We start from the raw sequence: 21,373 nt of genomic DNA on the forward strand, positions 1-21,373 counted from the left end.
TTAATAATTTAATATTATTTATATGAAAATAATAATCCCTTCTTCTGTAGCCAACACAGCTCCCAGTCTGGTACACATACATGGTGAGGGTAAGGTAAATTATACCAAAGTCACAGAACTGGTGAGCCCAATATGAGAAATAACAGTGCCACTCCAACAGTCTTCAGATTAAAAAAATTACTTGCTGCTTAATTAATATGATAAATATAATTAAAATATATCTGTTCCTTTTGTCTCAACATGTGTTCCTACGTGTGTGTGTGTATATATACACATATATACATAATATATGGATTTAATGAATGTAATACTATAAAAAGAAGTTGCTGGCTAGGCATTACTTTTTTTTTTTTTTTTAACGCATTGTTTACTTTGTTTATTTATTTATTTTTTTGGCTGTGTTGGGTCTTCGTTTCTGTGCGAGGGCTTTCTCTAGTTGCGGCAAGCGGGGGCCACTCTTCATCGCGGTGCGCGAGCCTCTCACCGTCGCGGCCTCTCCTGTTGCGGAGCACAGGTTCCAGAGGCGCAGGCTCAGTAGTTGTGGCTCACGGGCCCAGTTGCTCCACGGCATGTGGGATCTTCCCAGACCAGGGCTCGAACCTATGTCCTCTGCATTGGCAGGCAGATTCTCAACCACTGCGCCACCAGGGAAGCCCTAGGCATTACTTTTTAAAAAACAGCTTTATTGAAATAGTATTTACTTACCATAAAATTCACACTTGCAGTGGTATTTAGTATATCCACAGAGTTGTACAAACATCACCACAATCTAATTTTAGAACATTTTCATTACCCCCGCATAAGTACCTATTATCAGTCACTCTCCATTCTTCGTCCCCTTCCCTCCAACCCAGTCCTAGGCAACCGCTAATCCACTTTCTGTCTCTCTAGATTTGCTTATTCTGGACATTTCATATAAATGGAATCATATATGTGGCCTTTTGTATCTGGCTTTTATCATTCTACATAATGTTTTCAAGGTTATTCCATGTTGTAGCATGTAGCAGTACTCAATCCTTTTTTTTTTTTAATATTTATTTATTTATTTAGGCTGCGCCGGGTCTTAGTTGCGGCACGTGGGATCTTCGTTGTAGCATGCAGGATCTTTAGTTGTGGCATGCGGACTCTTAAGTTGTAGCATGCATGCAGGATCTAGTTCCCCCACCAAGGATCGAACCCAGGCCTCCTGCATTGGGAGCACGGAGTCTTACCCACTGGACCATCAGGGAAGTCTCCTCAAACCTTTTTATGGCTGAATAATTGTCCTTTGTATGGATATAACACTTTTGTTCATCCATTTGTCAGTTGATGGATATTTGGGTTGTTTCCACTTTGGGGCTATTATGAATAATGGTGCTATGAACATTTATGTGTAAGTTATTGTGTGGACATATGTTTTCATTTCTTTGGGGTTTCTGGGTCATGTAATAACTATGTTTAACTTTTTGAAGAACTGTTTACCAAAGTGGCTGCACCATTTTACATTCCCACCAGCAATGTATGAGGGTTCTAACTTCTCCATGTCCTCATCAACACTTGTTATTGCCTGTCTTTTTTATTATAGCCGTCCTAATGGATGTGAAGTGGTATTTCATTGTGGTTTTGATTTGCATTTCTTTAATAACTAATGATTATTAGAGTGCATTTTATTGTGTGCATATTGACCATTATATATCTTCATCGGAGAAATGTCTATTCAAAAATACTTTGCCCATTTTAAAATTGGATTTTTAAAAAATTGTTGAGTTGTAAGAGCTCTTTATACATCTGGATACTATACCCTTATCAGATGTATGATTTGCAAATATTTTCTGTCATTCTGTAGGTGTTTTTCTTTGCACTTCCTTAATGGTGTTCTTTGAAGCACAAAGGTTTTCTATTTTGATATTCAATTTATTTTTTTCTTTAGTTGCTTGTGCAAAAGTTTTTAATTTTAATGAAGTCCAATTTATATTTTCTTTTGTTGCTTATGCTTTTGGTATCATATATAAGAAACCATTGCCTAACCCAAGTTCCTGAAGATTTACTCCTTTGTGTTCTTCTTAGAGTTTTAGAGTTTTACCTCTTACATTTAGCTCTATCATCCCTTTCCATTTATTTTTTGTATTTGGTGTGAGGTAGGGATCCAACTTCATTCTCTAGCATTTGAATATACAGTTTTCTTTCTCAATTTAAATGTCTTGGCACCCTTGTTGAAAATCAATTGACTATAAATGTAAAGGTTTATTTCTGGACTCTCAGTTCTATTCCATTGATCTATATGTCTATCCTTGTGCTAGTACCACACTGTCCAATTACTGTAGTGTTGTAGTAAGTTTTGAAATCAGGAAGTGTGAGTCTTCCAACTTTCTTCTTTTTCAAGGTTGTTTTGACTATTCTGTGGGCATCACTTCTGTAGGTCTCACTGAAGTAGGGTCTAATCCTAGTTTTGCAGTTTTAGGATCTTGATTGTATCAGTTTTTCCCCAAAGTGAACAGTACCAGAGCATTGGTTCATACCCCTCAAACTTGCAAGAAAATGCCAAGTTTGATATACCATATACATTTTGAGATATTCCTTTTTTGGTAACCTCAACCAAAATGCCTATACAGGGAACTCCCCCTTACAAGGTGCCAAATTAGTTGATAAAAGTTTGCTTGATAAACATGGAATTGGGGGCTTCCCTGGTGGCACAGTGGTTAAGAATCCGCCTGCCAATGCAGGGGACAAGGGTTTGAGCCCTGGTCCGGGAAGATCCCACATGCCGCGGAGCAACTAAGCCCGTGTGCCACAACTACTGAGCCTGCACTCTAGAGCCCGCGAGCCACAGCTACTGAGTCCACATGCCACAACTACTGAAGCCTGCATGCCTAGAGCCCGTGCTGCGCAACGAGAAGCCACCTCAATGAGAAGCCTGCGCACCGCCATGAAGAGTAGCCCCTGCTCGCTGCAACTAGAGAAAGCCCGAGCGCAGCAACGAAGACCCAACGTAGCCAAAAATAAATAAATAAAATAAATTAATTTAAAAAAAAAAACAAAAAACAAACATGGAATTGGAAACTGAGGCTGAGGGAGGGATATAGTATAATGGTTAAGAGTTACAGGCTTTAGGGCCAGTCAGTTCTAAGTTTGAATCCTATCTCTGCCACTCAATGATTGTGTAACCAGGGCAAGATTTTGAACTCTCTCCATCTGTAAAATGGGGGAAATAATCCCTTTCTCATAGAGTCGCTGTGAAGGTAAAATAAAATAACAAATATGCAATACTATAACAAAGTTGGAAGTTGCTGGCTTCCTTGGCTAAACACTTATAAACCCTTACACAGTACTTGGGACTAGTTAGATTTCAGTAAATGTACCTATTGGAGACACTTGTAGAATGCTTCATTCGGGTTGTGAAGAAAGGCTCTCTGACATAGCACAGGCTTCCTAGTGACCTGAAACATTGTGTCTACAGATATGGGGGTCTTTTTGGTTTGAAAGACTTTGGGTAGGAATGGACCCAATTTTACTCTAGAGTGGGACAGAGGATCCTGGAGAGAGCATTGCTACCACCTGGTTCTGGACATTCCATTGCCTGATGGAACTAGTAGGCCAGTGTTGCTAGATTTTGATGTTGATGATATTGATTCTTATTAATTCAAATTGCAAAGAGTAGTGTTTACTGATGTAGCCTCTAAATTCTGGGATTTAGAGCCATCCTTTGCAATGGTTTTTCCAGAGTGCACATATCCAAAAAACCTCAGTTACCAAGAATACTACTAAGATTTCAGAAGTAAGCAAAAACTCGTCATTGAGCAAAATAGATGTCAAAAAATCTATTTTGTCCCCATGTGCTTGGGGACTTCCCTGGTAGTCCAGTGGTTAATACTCTGCGCTCCCAACACAGGGGGCCCAGGTTTGATCCCTGGTCAGGGAACTATATCCCGCATGCCACAACTAAAGATCCCACATGTTGCAACGAAGATCCTTAATGTGGCAAAGAAGAACCCGCATGGCGCAGCTAAGACTGGTGCAGCCAAATAAGTAAATAAATAAATATTTTAAAAAACCAAAAAAACGGGCTTCCCTGGTGGTGCAGTGGTTAAGAATCCGCCTGCCAATGCAGGGGACACGGGTTCAAGCCCTGGTCTGGGAAGATCCCACATGCTGCGGAGCAACTAAGCCCGTGCGCCACAACTACTGAGCCTGCGCTTTAGAGCCCATGAGCCACAACTACTGAGCCTGTGTGCCACAACTACTGAGCCCATGTGCCTAGAGCCCGTGCTCTGCGAGAAGAGAAGCCACTGCAATGAGAAGCCCGCACACCACAACAAAGAGTAGCCCCTGCTCGCCGCTACTAGAGAAAGCCCGTGTGCAGCAACAAAGACCCAACGCAGCCAAAATTAATTAATTAAAAACAAAAACCAAAAAAACCTCATGTGCTTAACTCACAGGAGAACCCCACAGAAAATCTTTACTCAAATCTTGAAAGTCTAAACTAATAGAAGTTTATCTGTGTCTAGGTTCATAGTACAATAGAAGCATTAAAAACAAAAAACAAAAAAACGGAAAGAAGGTTGTTAGGTAGGACAATGGAGAAGTGTCAGCCCAGTGGTGATAAAGGAGACAAAACAAACAAACATGTAAATTTAATCATAAAAACAGCATTCTAGAGGTCATTATTATAGGGACAAATCTACATAATTTTGAGGGCATTCATTGGTCATAATAAACTGCAATAGTGTTGATAATTATAATTATGCTCCTTAATCACCAAACTTTATTTTTTCAAAGGGCTGTATTCAAGAAAACATGAGTTTTCTTGGGGAGAAAAGTTCTGTCAAGTAGGTAAAGTTGATAAATGAGATGTTACTGGCCTTAGATTTGACTCAACAGGTTGGATTTGCAAACTAAAGTGGTATTCAAATAAGTAGTGTAGCGAGCTCAGAGATGAACTGTTTCCGTGCATTCTTATCCTGGTGTGTAGTTGTTATTAAGTATCCTTGAGGGGAATCGAAACTGTAATTGTAACTTCTCTCTCAGCAGGGTTTTCTCCCAACCCTTTCAGTATCTCAGCTAAATAGAGTTGTGTTGCTGTACTCTGGAGAGCCTTCGTGGGGAGTATAAAGAATGAAATGACTTGGCAACGAGCACTCTGTATACCGCGGCCATTCCATTCTGGTCAGGCATAAACAAGCACAGTGACATTGCTCTATGCTTCTTTGTGAAGACAGAAAGTCAAGAGATTTCTGTCAACTGTAAAGTGAATGTTAGATCTCACCCTCCTAGGATTTGAAACGGTAAACAGTTCCGGACAAACATAAGGTAGGCTGGCTGAAGTTCTAACGTTCCATTATTTTGTCTTCTCTCATTCTAATATGGATGCTGAAGTTTTAGTCAGGTGTTAAAGCCAGCTCAGGGCCTGAAAGAGAGACCGGTAGAATTTTAGAATCGGAAGGCTTTTAGAAAAATGTGTCCAGCCTCTTCATTTCACAGAAGGGAAAACCGAGGCCTTGGGACACGTTATGATTTAATGTAGGTCACTCAGTTAATTAGCGACAGTGCGAGAGGGAACCCAGGTGTCCCCACGCCTTCTTAGGCCGTGGTTTTTTATACGGCCCCTACTCCTGGACCAGCGTCACCTTCTCCCCCGCCCTTTTTTTTTTGGCGGGGGCGGGGGGTCTTTCTTTCCGTTCATAGCAGTGCAATTTAGAACGTGGGCCTGACCATGGAGATGACTAGGTGTGTCAGCCCCAGCTCTCCACCACTGGAGGTGCGTACTCTCTCTAGATTAGGACTTGGGGCTGGATCTCTCCTCAGCCTGGTGCCTTTTCCGCGGCAGGTGCTTACTTAGCACCTGGACTGAATCGCTGCATCATCGCGGCGACACTCTCCTTGCTCCCGATTTTACAGCACAGGCGTGTGCCACCGCAGTCTCAGAGCGAAGTGAGAACGAGGGTCCAAGACTACGGCCGTGTCAAGAGGGAGGCTCTAGAAACTCTCGCGGTTCCTCGGCGGTCCCGGGCTGGCGGGGAGATGCCCAGCGTGTGAGTGACCTCGGCGCCGACCCCGCCACCGGTCAGCTCGCGGCTAGGGCGTGCCTGCCGGGCCTGACGTGGCGGCCGGGCAGCGGGGAGGGGAGAGGCCGCCGCGAGGGCGCGGCCTGACGTGGCGGCCGCGGCGGGGCGGCGACGGGAGCCCGGGCCACTGCACTGCCCCGCGCTCCGGCCAGAGGGCGCCCGGCCCCAACACTTCCCCGCCCCGAGGCCGCCCAGGGCTCTCGGAGTAACCGCACCGGCGATTGGGTCGGCGGCGCGGCGGGGCCATGTTGGAGCCGGGCGGCGACCCCGCCTCCCGCCGCCCTCCACCCCAGGTCAGGCCGGGCCGTGAGGGAAGGGGAGCGGCAGAGGGGATCCTCCCTCCTCGGTCGCCCGACGCGGCGGGAGCAGCGACGGGAGCTGCCGCCGTCTCCACCGCCCCTCCGAGCCCGGGCCAATCAGCGGCGCGGGCACAAGTATGCAAATGACGCGCCGGTGCTGCCGGAGTGCCGCTCGCAGGGGCTGGTGGGGTCGCGCTGGGGGAGTGAACTGGGCCAATCAGGCGGGTGCGTGGCGGCGCGGGGGAGGCGGTGCCCCTTCACTCCTCCCTCCTCTCCCTCCCGGCCCCGCGCTGACAGGGGGGCCTGGCCGCGCCGCCGGTAAGTGCCGCCGCCGCCCGTCGCTGCCACCCGCCGCCCCAGGCGTGGGGAGGAAGCCTGGGGGCGCCGCTGGGCAGTGGCCGCTGCTCAACTGGTGGGGAGAGGCGGGGGCGGGTTCTGTCAGCCGGGTGGTCGCCTGAGGCTGCCCCCGCCCGGCCAGCCGCGCGTGTCAGTCTCGGTCGAAGCGGGGGGCGACGGGGGCGCCTCAGTCATGGCGAAGCGCGAGAACCCGTGAGCGGCGGTGAGTACGTGCCGCCGCCACCGCTCCGCCGAGGTGGGGGGGTCGGGGCAGGCCGGGCCGCGTCGCCGCCGCCGAGGTGAGGGGCCGGCCCCCGGGGGCGGGCGGGCGAGAGCGCGGGGAGGCCGGGGAGGGGCCGCTGCCCGCACGTGCGGCCCAGCCCGCCCGCGGCCAGCCCCGCTCCTGTCATGGCTGCGGGCTGCTGCCCCCGCCCCCCAGCACGCAGACCCCGGGGTCCGGACCCGGCCGCAGCGCCTGTTGCGTCGGATGGAGGTGAGGGCAGGGCGGGCAGGGCGGGCAGGGCGTGGGTAGGCAGGGCCCCCCTTCCCTGCCCCGTGTGAGGTCGGGGCCTCCCCGTCCGCTCGGTTCCCTCCCGAGGGTCGGGCTTCCCTCCATCCTGCAGCCTCTTCCTCCGCCCGCCTGCTTTCTCGCCTCCGTGACTCATGACAAGGCGTCCCGCGCGAGTGCTGGGTGCCCTCGAGCCCTGGACGCCCTCGGCGCTTTTCCAGGCCTAGGCGTCCGGGTTACGACCGCGCTGCCTCTCTGTGATCCTCCGTCCCGAGGGCCTCTCCACGTCTGCAGCAGGGCCCGGACCCCGGATCCCACCAGCGCCTGTGTGTGTCGGGCCTCCGCCGTGACTGCTGTTTTCTTGGGATCTGGGTGTGGGACGTGATGGGTGGTTCCAGGGCTCTCTTCGCGGACATCCATCCCAAAGCCAAGCACAACCCAGAAAGCCTGGGTGTCTGACTGGCCTGTCGCAGTCGCCAGCTCAGAGTGGTTTCTGTTTGTTCCTTTTTTGGTTTTGTTTTGCCTTTGTGGGGTTTTTTTTGTTTTATTTTGTTTTGTTTTTAAGGAAAATAAAACTTTTCAGAACAAAGTAGACAAGAATTTGTTTTTTAATTGTGATATTTACAGTGTTGCTTTCTTGAAAGACTGGGATTTGACGCTTTTGTGACTTTTATCCGTTTTTGTGAAATACTCATAAGTACCTCAGAGTCCCCGCCCCACGTTAAATAAAGTTTATTTTCCTTAATGCAGTCATTATCGCAGTTTAATTTCTCAGTTTTGCATTCCACTTTTCAGCTTTTCCTTTTCTCTGATTTCAGTCTCACCACTTTTACTTAAGTAGCTATGATCTTGAAAAGGAAAGAGGGCTTGTTTTGTAATGTTACTCTACCTAAACTCTGTGTATAATTGTACAGGTACTTAGAACCATTAGGTCTACAAACACTTGAATATACAGAAGGCGAACTTAAGGGGGGGGATTCCACTTTACAGAGGGAGGGTTGTGCTGTGTTTGTTTTTGGTGTTTTTGTTTTTGCAATGCAAAAGGATGAACATAGTCTTTCTTTTCTGTTTGATTTACAGTACTTGAACTTAAATGTGCCTTTTTGCTAATAGGTAGCACAGAGCCTTCCATATGATTGATATTTGATAAATATTTACTAAATGAAAAATATCTGTTGCTCCAAGCAAGTAAAACCATGTATCTTCCAAGACTTTTCTGTTTACGCTTCCATTGCCTTAGCACTTCACATTAAATCGTTATAGTGTACTACAAAGTATTGGCAGGTCTCACTCCTTGGGGAATTTCCCATAAATGCAGATCATATAATATAGACATAAAATGATCTGAGAAAAAGCAAAGTAGTTGCCTCCCAGTTTTGCTTCTGGTATCTCTGTCATCCTTGAACAGTTTTAGGAGAGTGGGTAATTGAGAGTTAAAAAACAAAAACGTTGTGATTGATTAACTAGGAGAAGATGATGTCCTAAGGACATAGGAAATAGCATTAGGAAGAAAACATTGTGCTGGAGTAACCAGTAAAGCCTTCTTGACTTGGAAGGGGTGCTGATTGGAGAGAATCAGGACTTTGTCACTTTACTAGCTATATCGATGTAGTCAACTTTCTTAAATTCTGTGAACCTTAGTTTTCTCCAGTTTGACAATTCTGTGATTCTAAGTATCGTGAGATCCTCCTCTGAAATGCAAAAATTATACTTGGATTTAAGTGTTAGAAAAAGCAGAGATTTTGAAAGAAATGGTGGTATATTGGTATTTCAGGTAAGTTGGCCTTAACCGGAAAACATTTTTAGAATAACCTCAAGTAGGCAAGCATGAATAAAGATAAGCAGTGTTGTCAATGGAAAAAGCCCATGACAAGATAAGATTAATGAAATCATAGCATTTTCAATTTGGAAGTATCTCTAGAAACTTTTAACTCCAAACCCCTTATCTAATATAACTGAATGCCTTCCATAAGGCATTGAACTAGACCTTGATATTTACCTATGGAAACAAGATAGAACTGAAGGGGAGGGGCTTGTGTAAATTTAGGAGGCAGGAACTGAAGTAGCATTACAGATTTAGAAGTAAAATCTATTGAAGCGTCTATCAATAGTAAAATTAAAATGTTGGTACATATGAATATTTTAGATTTTCTGAAGAGTTAGATCATTGAAATAAATGTAGAACAAAAAAAGTCAACTACTTCGACAGTAGTTGAAATAGTAGATCTACTGGGGAAATTTCATCAGGTGTCAGTATAGTGAATAAAGAACATAGTGATAGGAATATGGAAACTTGGTCAGAGTGAAAATGAGTTATGAAAACTATGAGAGTGTGTTGTCATAAATGTTTGAAAAACTTTAAAAGCCAAAGATTAGAATTAGAAGGGATTTATGGAGACTGAGGTAGAATGATTTTATTGTAAGCTTTCAGATGTTTTGTAGATGTTGTGGTCTTAACATGATTAACATGTTTTAACAAAATACAGATTTCTTACATGATGAGAGATTTAGTTTTTTTACACTTACCTACTTTGTAAATATAAGTTGCCACATTCCAGTTCTATAATTGTCTTCTAACAAACACTTTGTCTCTCTTAACTCCTTATTTGGGCTTCACTCCCCATACATTCTACCTCTCCAAATTTTACCAGTCTGAATACTCAGGTCAAATTCCACCTTGTGAATAAAATCATCTCTTATCATTGTAGCCCTTAAGGATCTCTGCTTCCCATGAAATCATAGCATTATTTGTCTCACTTATTTGACATCGAGTACAATTTCCTGGCATTACTTCTATTGTATTGCCTTTGAGTTTGCAGGAACACTTTTTGCTCCTCTCTTTTGGTAACAGTTGGAAAGTTGATCAAGTGACGATGGGAGACCCAGAGGAGGGGAAGCCACTTCGAGCTGTAATTTGTTTCCTGGATTCTAGGTCATGCGCATCCATTCATTCATCCATTAAGCAGATTTATTAAGAGATCCTTTTACTTATTAATTTATTTTATGTAATGTAATCCCTGTCTTTGTAGAATCTACAGCCTAATAGTGGAAACACATAATGAACAAGCAAATAAACGTAAAATTACAATTTGGGGTGAATTCAGTAAGGGAAAAGAGTGCTATGAGAGAAAAATGGGGAGGGTTTTAGTTTGTATGGTCAGAGAAGGCCTCTCAGGTGGTGATATTTAAGTCAAGACATAAAGAATAAGAAACCAGGCAGGAAAAGAGTTTCCTAGAATGGGAAAAATACGTATGAAGGCAGGAGAGAGGTTAATATGTTGGAAGAAATGAAAGAAGTTCAGGATGGCAAGAGCATAATAATGGAGGGAAACCGTGCAAGATAAAACGAGAGAGGCAGAGAGCAGATCATGCAGGGCCATGCAGGGCCTTGCAGGACGTGTTAAAGACTTCTGTGTTTTACTAAGGACAGTGCAGTCATTGAAGATTTTGAAGCAGAGGAGTAATATACTTTAAATTTTTAAAACATCATTTTGGCTGAGAATGGATTGGAGAAAGGCAAGGGTAAAAGCAAAGACATTATGCTACTATAGTTGTTGAGGTAAGACATGATGATAACTAGAACTAGGGTAGCAGCTGTAGAGATGAAGGAATGGAAAAGGTGATATATGTGTATATGTATATATAAAGTTTGATTTGATAGAGACAGGAGATGGGAATGGTGGCGGAGTTGACAACTGCATGATGAATTGGATGTAAATGAAAGGTGTCAAAAATGACCTCCATGGACTTCCCTGGGGGCGCGGTGGTTAAGAATTCGTCCACCTGCCAATGCAGGGGACACGGGTTCGAGCCCTGGTCCGGGAAGATCCCACATGCCGTGGAGCAACTAAACCCATGCGCCACAACTACCGAGCCTGCACTCTAGAGCGCGAGAGCCACAACTACTGACCCCGCGTGCCTAGAGCCCGTGCTTCGCAACAAGAGAAGCCACAGCAATGAGAAGCCTGTGCACCACGACGAAGAGTAGCCCCTGCTCGCCGCAACTAGAGAAAGCCGGTGCACAGCAACGAAGACCCAACGCAGCCAAAATAAAATATTAATTAATTAATTAATTAATTAAAAAAAAAAAGATCTCCATGTTCCTGGCTTGAGGAATTAGATAGATGATGGTGAGATGTACTGAGAAGAAGATAGGGGGAGAAAAAGGATTGGTGAGAAATCAAGTTTTGAACACTATCCATAGACAAGTGCTTCAGAAGGTGAGGACTGGTTTTATCTGAGTGCTGGCTGCCTCAGTGAGGATAACTTTAGCTATGTGTGTGACAGCACACTAAGACATATTCATAGTATGTGTTTTTAGCATTTTTTTCTATTTAAAAATATTTATTTATTTATTTATTTTTGGCTGCCTTGGGTCTTCGTTGCTGCACGCAGGCTTTCTCTAGTTGCAGGGAGCGGGGGCTATTCTTTGTTGTGGTGCCCGGGCTTCTCATTGCGGTGGTTTCTCTTGTTGCGGAGCACAGGCTCTAGGCTCGCGCACTCTAGAGCGCAGGCTCGGTAGTTGTGGCGCACGGGTTTAGTTGCTCCGCGGCATGTGGGATCTTCCCGGACCAGGGCTCGAGCCCGTGTCCCCTGCATTGGCAGGCAGGCAGATTCTTAACCACTGCGCCACCAGGGAAGTCCCCATAGTATGTGTTTTGAGAGGAAGGACTAGGCTTCCTATTTATGTTAGAAAAATTGGTAACTGTAATGATCTTACTTTTCAACAATGTACTTCAGTTTTTGAAAGTTTATTTGTGAATATCTTAATATAGATTATATTAAATATGAAGGTTTGAGAAAGAAATGAAAACGTAGTATTAGATGGGTTTATGTATTACTTGGGTGATGGTGCGGAATAGAAAAGTCTTGTAGTTTTGATATTCTCAGGAAATTAGCAATCTGAAAGTTACTAGCTTGTAGGCAGTCTGATATTAAATGTATCATTTTAAATGAGACTTCTGGTGCTTATGAGTAAAAATTATAGCTTATGTCATCAGTAGCTATTATTTATCAGATAGCTGTAGATATTGATGTTTCTGTTGTAATTTGGCATAATTAAATGTAGTTAGCTAAATGAATATCTAAGGGTTTTTTGTGTGTTTTTTTTGGTTATGCTTTAGAACTTTTTTAACCAGTAATTTTAGACACTGTTATTGCTACAGACGGACGTGGTTTGAAATTTGGGGGTAAAGAAAGATTATCTTTTTTGGCCATTGGTTATTTCAGTTTAGTTTACCTGAGTAAGCAGCAGCCCTGTAAAGCATATTAAATTTTATCCTAGAGGAATTCCTGGCAGTCCAGTGCTTAGGATTCCATGCTTTCACTGCCAAAGGCCTGGGTTCAGTCCCTGGTTGGGGAACTAAGATCCCACAAGCCATGTGGCCAAAGGAAAATAAAAATGAATATTGGAAATCAGTGGTTATTCTTCTGAAAGATAACTGCTAATATATCTTGTTAGTTCTTTTATAAGAAGGAAAAAATGGTGAGGACAATGATTAGGTTTCATATATTTTGCATAAGATTTGTTTTATCTTAAAATTTTGTGCTTTACTACAGTTTGAGTAAATTAAAATTTTTTTTTCCCATAGAATTAGCTGACTTGAATTCAATATATTTCTCTCTATATTTTCTTAGTTATCTTCGAAAGAGTTGCAGTAATTTTATGGGGGCAGAAACTAAAGTACAAGAGGTTAACAAGCAAATGGGTATTTGGAAAATGGAGGCAGTGGATAATTTATTTTCAATATTTGTCTTTGAATAGAAGGATAGAAGAAACAAGATGATTTCATTTGTACATTTACATTTTTGTTGAGGTAGGAGAGATCTGCTGATGCCTAAAGTTAGAAGGAAAGCAGGCAATTGCAGGGGGTGATTAAAGATCCTCGAGAGAGGTGGAATGTGTGGGTGTAAGTCCCTTTGAAAGGCTAGATGGAATGGTAGGTATTAAGAGGTGAAAGATTTATCTTTGGGGAAGAGTCATGCTTCCTCTTCCGAAAATAGTATTTATAGAAGAAAAAAGGGATAGATGCAAAGACAGATACATGGCTTCTGTAAAGATGATTGGTGACTTTCAACTGGGAAACCTCAGAAGTCTAAGAGGCAAAATTGTTTTGGGGTGAGAATGGGGAAGTTAGGATTGAAGAATTGAGGAGAGAAAACAAATAACTGCAAAGACATAGCCTAGAAGCATAGGAAAATGAATTTAAACATTAAACAAAAGCAAGGACCACATTGAAGATAAAGGTTTGGTGCCAGGCATATAGTAAATATTATAAATATTACAAATATTCAGAAACATTGAATTGGACTGAGGCAAGGAGGTAAAATTACAGTGGTGATGTTAATAAACTATGGTGGGTTGAGTGAGTGAAAAAGGACACAAGGGTATTGAAGGTGATGAGAGGACAGCATTGGAGATAATTAGTGAAAGAGTCTGAGGAGGTCTAGAAAAGCCTAACAGCCATGGGAAGGTTTGAATGACTATAGGTTGTTGGGAAGTCAGAAAAGAGATGACAGGTATGAGAGGGAAAGCTGCATTTATTAAGCACTTACTATGTTTTAGGAACTTTGTATTTCTAAACTCTGCAACAACCTTGCAAGTTAGTGATAATCAACCTGGGTCTCAGTTTTTAGTGTATTTCAAACTTTGGAAAATTCTTCATTTAAATCAGTTTCCTGTTTTTATTGTTAATAGTATACACACGCACTCTCTTAATTTGGTTATGAGTATGATTGATGTTCAGGACCACTTCAGTTAAACAACTTGACCTGACTCAGTAGCAACTAGGAAACTTATAATCTATCTTCAATATCAGCCCCAAATTAGTTATTCCCAGTTAGCTTGTACCAAGAGTAGAGATGAGATTGTATTTTTAAAGATTTCCCTTTCTGTGAGATGCAAAGCAAAACTAAATTAAGTATGAATGCCAACAAAGTAAGTATCAATAATTGAATTTAGTAAGTGGTGATCTACAGACTGAGATGTTAATATGAGCATCAGTTGAGTGCTATTAGATTAGTGGTTTCAGTTCTTTTAAACCAAGGAATGCTTTGTTTTTAAAAAATGCTACTTGACAGCTCAATCTGTAAAATAAAAGAATATGCGGGGTGAAATCTTTTATAGGGGAAGAAATGGGGGAAGGGGTGGTCTAAAGCCCTTTCTTTCTTTGGCTAAGGATTACCCAACAATCTCGGGAGCACAGTTTGAAAACAGTATTTACGCAGTACTTTATATGGGTTATTTACTACAGTTCTATGAGATCAGTACTATTACAATCCCCATTTTGCAGATGAAGAAACTGAGTTTCAAAATGATTGACTTGCCTAAGATTACATAGCTAACACATGATAAAGCTTACCAGTCTCTTTTCAGAGCCCTTACTTTTAACCGCTGTGCTATAGGGTCCCTTGTAGAATAACTTATCAATGAAAGCAAAATTCTTTGAGGGATAACTAGGAATTAAGCTTCAGTTGGATCACTGAGACATTGTCGTGTGTGTGTGTGTGTGTGTGTGTGTGTGTGTGTGTGTGTAGGGTAAATATATATAGCCTAAAATGTACTGTCTTAACCATTTTTAAGTGCAGTTCAGTGGAGGCATACTTCAAGTCATAAAAATATGGTACATTGTTGCTTAAAAGAATGCTTTTGAATCTCAATTTTTGGCATAACTATTAAGGATTGAGAGGTTTTGTTTTGTTTTACGTTATGACATTGAATTCTTGAAAACATTTGGGTATTTACTATGTGCCAGGAATTATACTAGTAGATGTTAGGGATAAAGATGAATAAGAACCATTCTCTGCACTCCTCTTGTTTAGTAGGGAAGACAGACAAGTAGACCAAGAATGATAATATATAGTATGTAAAGTGTGGAATACAAAAAATGAATGCTTGGGACTTCCCTGGTGGTCCAGTGGTTAAGACTCTGCACTTCCAGTGCAGGGGACACGGGTTCGACCCCTGGTTGGCGAACTAAGGTCCCACATGCCGCATGGCATGGCCGAAAAATAAAAAAATAAATTAATGAATGCTTAACCTTTCCAGAGGGCCGGAGTGTGTGTGTGTGTGTGTGTGTGTGTGTGTGTGTGTGTGTGTGTGTACGTACTGGCTTCCTAGAGATGGTAGAACTTGAATTTAATATCAGAAACATTAAAGAGAGGAACAGGGGTGGTGGGAAGTGATATTATAGGTGAAGAGAACTTCCTGTATGTATGAATGGAGACGTGAGAAAGTTTGATGAATTCAAGCAACATTTCAATGTGGTTAAGGCATGGATTGCCTGTGGGGGAATCGAAGCAAAAATGGGTGGAGAGGCATTGATATCTTTAGTAGGGGAACAAAATGAGCAAGCATATATATTGGGAGGGCAAAGATGAGTTTTGGCATATTGATGATACTGTTGGTTAGTATAAATATTTTTTAAATGAGTTGGAAACTAAGTACAATCAGATATAACAGGCTCTTAGTAATTTTTCTGCAAGCCAATGTAGAATCTTGATATATGTTCTTAGTTCTACAGGTCAGTGAGAGGGAAATATATATTTATTGAGCACTTACTATATTTTAGACTTTATTCTTCTGAACTGTGTAACAACTCTGCAGTGTAGATGGTCAGGTGAGGAAAAAGAATTTAAAAGAACTGCTGGAGGTTATACAGCTTAGAGATGGCAGAATTTGAACTCACGCCTGAGCTCCTTCAACTATGCCATGGCTGATTGCTATTTGCCAGATATTTTTCTTATTGACTAGTGATCTAATTTATTTTATAATTAATCAGCTGGATGGATACCTTATGCAGTTAGATTAATCTGAAACATACCAAGAAAACATAAAACAGAGATAAGGATGGGATTTAATAGAGTTCTATTCACAAATGTTAATAGAGATTGGAATACATGACATGTAAAGCTTCTTATGTGGACTTCTGTGATGATTTTGTGTATTGTACATTAATAAAACAACCTAAATTATCTTAAATTGTCTACTGGGAATAATTTTGAAGGATGTTCTTCTGGATAACTATTACAAATTAGTTTATTTTTCTGTTAAGTTCTAGGTTTTGCTGGTGTTCATGTTGTTATATGTTAGGGTCATACTAGCCTGAAAATTTTTTTTAGATGAGGACAGTGATACTCCTACAAATAGAAGGATAGAACAATCGTAACATAATTATTATTTTTTTTTTAGAATTTTAGGTATAGAACATTATGGTTGATGTCTTCAAGAGGAAAAAATAATGTTTTTTTTTTTAAGTTAAAAGGTATTTTTAAAGTTAAATCTCATAAGCTTTTATTTTAGAATATAGAGCCCACTACTTTTTATCTTGCATTTATTCCTTAATGAGGATTTTAAGCTTTTTTTCCCGATATCTCCAGTTTGGTTGGGGTAGGTGTTTTGTGAATATGTGAATAGAAAATAAACCAAGTATACAGTGTTGAGTTATAAGACACCTTCATAAGCATTCAGTCCAAACCTGTCATTGACAAGGTAACTGGGGGTCCAGATGGTTAAGTATGTTGTCACACTTTCAGTTAGTTACAGAGATTAGAATTTTGATCTCCTGGTAGGGGGAAAACAAATAATACTAATAGGTTTTAATCTATAACGTTGGGTAAGGAAATTTCTCTTTTGGATCCTTTCAGTCTACTTTGAAAATGTCTGTTTAGGCTTATAAGTAACTATCAGGTAAATTAAGGAGAGACACAGTTGATGTTCATATTAAAGAATTAAGTTTCACAGTACAGTATTTTGGTTAGAAGTTTTCTCAGCAGGTTAGGTCTGATAATTGGGTCACAGTTTGGGATTTGGTATCCAGACATCTTTTACTCTACTTCCCATAAAATAGCTAAGTGTACTACTGAAGGGTAGATTCTATAGCATATCATGCTTCTTGTTCAAAAAGAACTTGAAAAATACTGGAAAAAATTTTAATGGGCCATAATATACGTACAATGGAGTGTTATTCAGCCTTAAAAAGGAAGGAAGTTCTGACATATGCTACAACGTGGATGAACCTTGAATATATTATGCTAAGTGAAATAAGCCACTTCCACACACAAACACACACAAACATTGTATAATTCCCCTTAGATGAGGTATCTAATGTAGTCAGATTCTTTAGAAACAACAGAATGGTGGTTTCCAGGGGTTGGGATTGGAGGAAGGAGAATGGGGAGTTGTTTAAATGGTACAGGATTTCAAATTTGCAAGATGAAAAAATTCTAAAGATTGGTTACACAACAGTCAATATGCTTAAAACTACTGACCTGTACACTTAAAAATGGTTAAGATGGTAAATTTTATGTATATTTTACCACAATTAAAACTTTAAAATATTTTGTGTTTTGGGGACAAAAACACTAATTTGAAAAGATATATGCACCACTATGTTCATTGCAGCACTATTTATAATAGCCAAGATATGGAAGCAACCCAAGTGCCCATCAATAGATGAACAGATAAAAAAGATGTGGTATATATAGAAAAAAGAATGCAGTCTTGCCATTTGTAATAAGATGCATGGCCCTAGAGGGTATTATGCTAAGTGAAATAAGAGAAAGCCAAATAGTGTATAATTTTACTTGCATGTGGAATCTGAAAAACAAAACCAAGTCATAACAAAACAGAAACAAGAGTTATAGATACGGAGAACAAACAGGTGGTTGCCAGAGGAAAGAGGGTGGGGGAGGAAAGAAAGAAGTGAGGGAGGTTGAGAGGTACAAACTTCCAGTTGCAAAAATAAATAAATCACTGGTGGGAAAGGTATAGTGTGGGGAATATAGTTAATAACCAAGTAATATCTTTGTATGGTGACATCATAACTAGACTTATCATGGTGATCATTTTGAAATGTATAGAAAAAGACTCTTGTGTAACGGGAACTAACATAATGTAGGTAAATTACACTTCAAAAACAAACATAAAAACAAACTCATAGAAACAGAGGTCAGATTTGTCATTACCAGAGGCAGGAGTAGTAGCTGGGGGGAGGGGAATTGGATGAAGGCCATCAAAATGTACAAGGTGAAGTATGAGATAAACAAGTATTAGGGATTTAGTGTACAACATGATAGAATTAACACTTCTGTATGTTATATATGAAAGTTGTTGAGAGTAAATACTAAGAGTTCGCATCACAAAATTTTTTTTGTATTTCTTCAATTTTGTATCTATATGAAATGATGGATGATCTCTAAAGTTATTGTGATAACAGTTTCATGATGTATGTAAGTCAGATCATTATGCTGTACACTTTCAACTTACACAGTGCTGTATGTCAAGTATATCTCAGTAAAACTGGAAGAAAAAAATTTAAAATATTTTAAAATAGGTCATAAGCTTAATGTCCAGATAACCCCTAATGCCATTTTTTTAGTAAGTTTCACATAAGATTTTTTAAAGGGACAAAAACAGTTTCTGCCTTACATAGAATTCCTTCTTCGCTGCCTACCCAAATAGAAAGTTTTGTGTGTATATGCCATGAATAAGTATTTTTTTTACTGCTTACTATATGATAAGGATACATTTCTGATCTCTTAGAACTTATATTTTCTGGTAACATAAGCTTTAAACAAAATATATATGTAAAATATATAGAATGTTAGCTAATACTAAGGCAAAAAGTGGGGGGACTGAGATGTGTAGTATTGGAGGAGAACGATGACATTTTAAATAGGTTGGTCAGGAATGACCCCACCGAGAAAGTTAACTTTTGAGAAAAGAATTTATAGGAAATGAGGGAAGAGTGTATTCAGCAAGTGCAAAGGCCCCGAGGTAGGAGCATGCTTGGCTTTGTGTGTGTTTGTGAATATATATATGTGTGTGTATATATATATATACATATATATGTATATATATACATAAAATTTGCCATTTTAAACATTATGTATACAATTCAGTGGCATTTCCATTCACAATGTTGTGTAACCATCACCACTATTTCCAATTTTTTTCATCACCCCAAACAAACTCTCCTTAAATAGCTCCCTACTTCCCCTCTTACCAGCTCCTGAACCTCTAATATTTCTGTTTCTATGAATTTACCTATTCTAGGTATTTTGTATATGAGGAATCATACAGCACTTTCCCTTCTGTGTCTGCCTTTTATACTTGGCACAGTGTTTATAAGGTTCATCCCTGTTGTAGCATGTATCAGAATCTTATCCCCTTTTTGTGGTTGGATAATATTCTATTTTATGTTTATACCAAATTTTGTTTATCAGTTGATGGTGCTTAGAGTTTTTCAACTTTTGGCTGTTGTAAATAATGCTGCTATGAATATTGCTGTATAAATATCTGTTTGAGTCCCTGTTATTAATTCTTTTGGGTGTATAGTGTATACCTACGAATAGAACTGCTGGGTTATACGGTAATTCTATGTTTAACTTTTTTTTTTTTTTTTTTTAATGTTTAACTTTTTGAGGAACCACCACACTATTTTCCACATTGGCTGTCCCATTTTACATTCCTACCAGCAGTGTAGGAGGGTTTCAGTTTCTCCACGTTCTCCTCAGTGCTTGTTATTTTCCTTTATGTTATACCATCTCTAGTAGGTATGAAATATTGTGATTTTGATTTGCATTCCCTTAATGACTAACGTTGAGTAACTTTTCATGTGTTTATTGGCCATTCCTTTAAGTTGGGTTGTTTTTACAGTATTTAGTTGTAGGAATTCTTTATAAATTCTGGGTATTAAACTTTTATTAGATATGATTTGCAAATATTTTCTCCCATTTTGTGAGTTGTCTTCACTCTTTTGATACTGTCTTTTGATGCACAAGTTTTCAGTTGTTATGAAGTCCAATTTATCTATTTTTTTCTATTTTTGCTCATGCATTTAGTGTTATATTTAAGAAATCATTGCCAAAACGAAAGTCATGAAGATTTGCCTCCATGTTTTCTTCTAAGAGTGTTAGAATTTTAGCTTTTAAATTTAGATCTTTGATCTGCTTGTGTTAATTTTTATATATGGTATAAGGTAAGGGTTCAGCTTCATTCTTTCGCAGGTGGCTCTTCAGTTTTCCTAGCATCAGTTGTGGAAGAGACTGTTTTTCCCCACTGAATGGTCTTGGTACCCTTGTCAAAAATCAATTGACCATAGATGTGAGGGTTTATTCCTGGGCTTTCAGTTCCATCCCGTTGGTCTGTATGTTTGTCCTTATGCTAGTACCACACTGTTTTGATAATTGTAGTTTTGTAGTAAGTTTTGAAACTGAGAAGTATGAGTCTTCCAACTTTGTTCTTTTTCAAGATTGTTTTGGCTGTTCTGGGTCCCTTGAAATTCCATATGAATTTCTGCAAAACAAATCATTGGGATTTTGATAGGAATTGCATTGAATCTGTAGGTCACTTTGGGTAGTATTGTCATCTTAACAATATTATGTCTTCCAATTCATGTCTTCGACTTGATTTTTTTAATAAATTTATTCATTTAATTTATTTATTTTTGGCTGCTTTGGGTCTTCATTACTGTGTGCGGGCTTTCTCTAGTTGCCGTGAATGGTGGCTATTCTTCATTTGCAGTGCCTGGGCTTCTCATTGCGATGGCTTCCCTTCTTGCAGAGCACGGGCTCTAGGCACGCGGGCTTCAGGAGTTGTGGCTCACGGGCTCTAGATCGCAGGCTCGGTAGTTGTGGCGCACGGGCTTAGTTGCTCCGTGGCATGTGGGATCTTCCCAGACCAGGGCTCGAACCTGTGTCCCCTGCATTGGCGGGTGGATTCTTAACCACTGCGCCACCAGGGAAGCCCCTTGTCTTTGATTTATTTAGATTTCATTATTCACAGGATGTCTTTCCATTTATTTAGATATACTTTAATTCCTTTCAGCAATGTTTTGTAGTCTTCAGTGCCCACATCTTACGTGGCCTTCATTAAATTTATTCCTAAGTATTTTTTAAAATGCTATTGTAAATGGAATTTTTTTCTTAATTGCCTTTTTGGAATGGTGATTGCTATTTTACAGAAATAAAACTGATTTTTCTGCATAGACTTGTATCCTGCAATTTTGATAAATTCGTTTATTAGCTCTAACTCTGTGTGTGTGTGTATTTATAGTTTTCTGTAGATCATGTTACCTGTGAATAGAGATAGTTGTACTTCTTTTTTTCCACTTTGGATGCCTTTTATTTTACTTTTTTGCCTATTTTGTCCAGTTGAATTTTCCAGTACTGTGTTGAATAGAAGTGGT

The 21,373-nt window shown here is 40.5% G+C and overlaps 1 protein-coding gene across 15 annotated transcripts in view; it reads left to right on the forward strand.

Moving 5' to 3' along the window:
* CHD9 (chromodomain helicase DNA binding protein 9) overlaps window positions 1-21,373 on the forward strand; it is a 244,283-nt gene that overhangs the window by 44,553 nt on the left and 178,357 nt on the right. For 5 of the 15 annotated variants that reach the window (XM_059905414.1, XM_059905429.1, XM_059905427.1 and 2 more), the window contains exon 1: window positions 6,555-6,658. The exons of 5 other annotated variants lie outside the window; for them this stretch is intronic. The gene's annotated coding sequence lies outside the window, so the exon portion shown is untranslated. 5 more of the 15 variants (XM_059905416.1, XM_059905415.1, XM_059905423.1 and 2 more) reach the window with 4 other exon arrangements.

This window comes from Balaenoptera ricei, chromosome 19, assembly GCF_028023285.1.
Source record: "Balaenoptera ricei isolate mBalRic1 chromosome 19, mBalRic1.hap2, whole genome shotgun sequence".
Taxonomy (NCBI): Eukaryota; Metazoa; Chordata; class Mammalia; order Artiodactyla; family Balaenopteridae; genus Balaenoptera; species Balaenoptera ricei.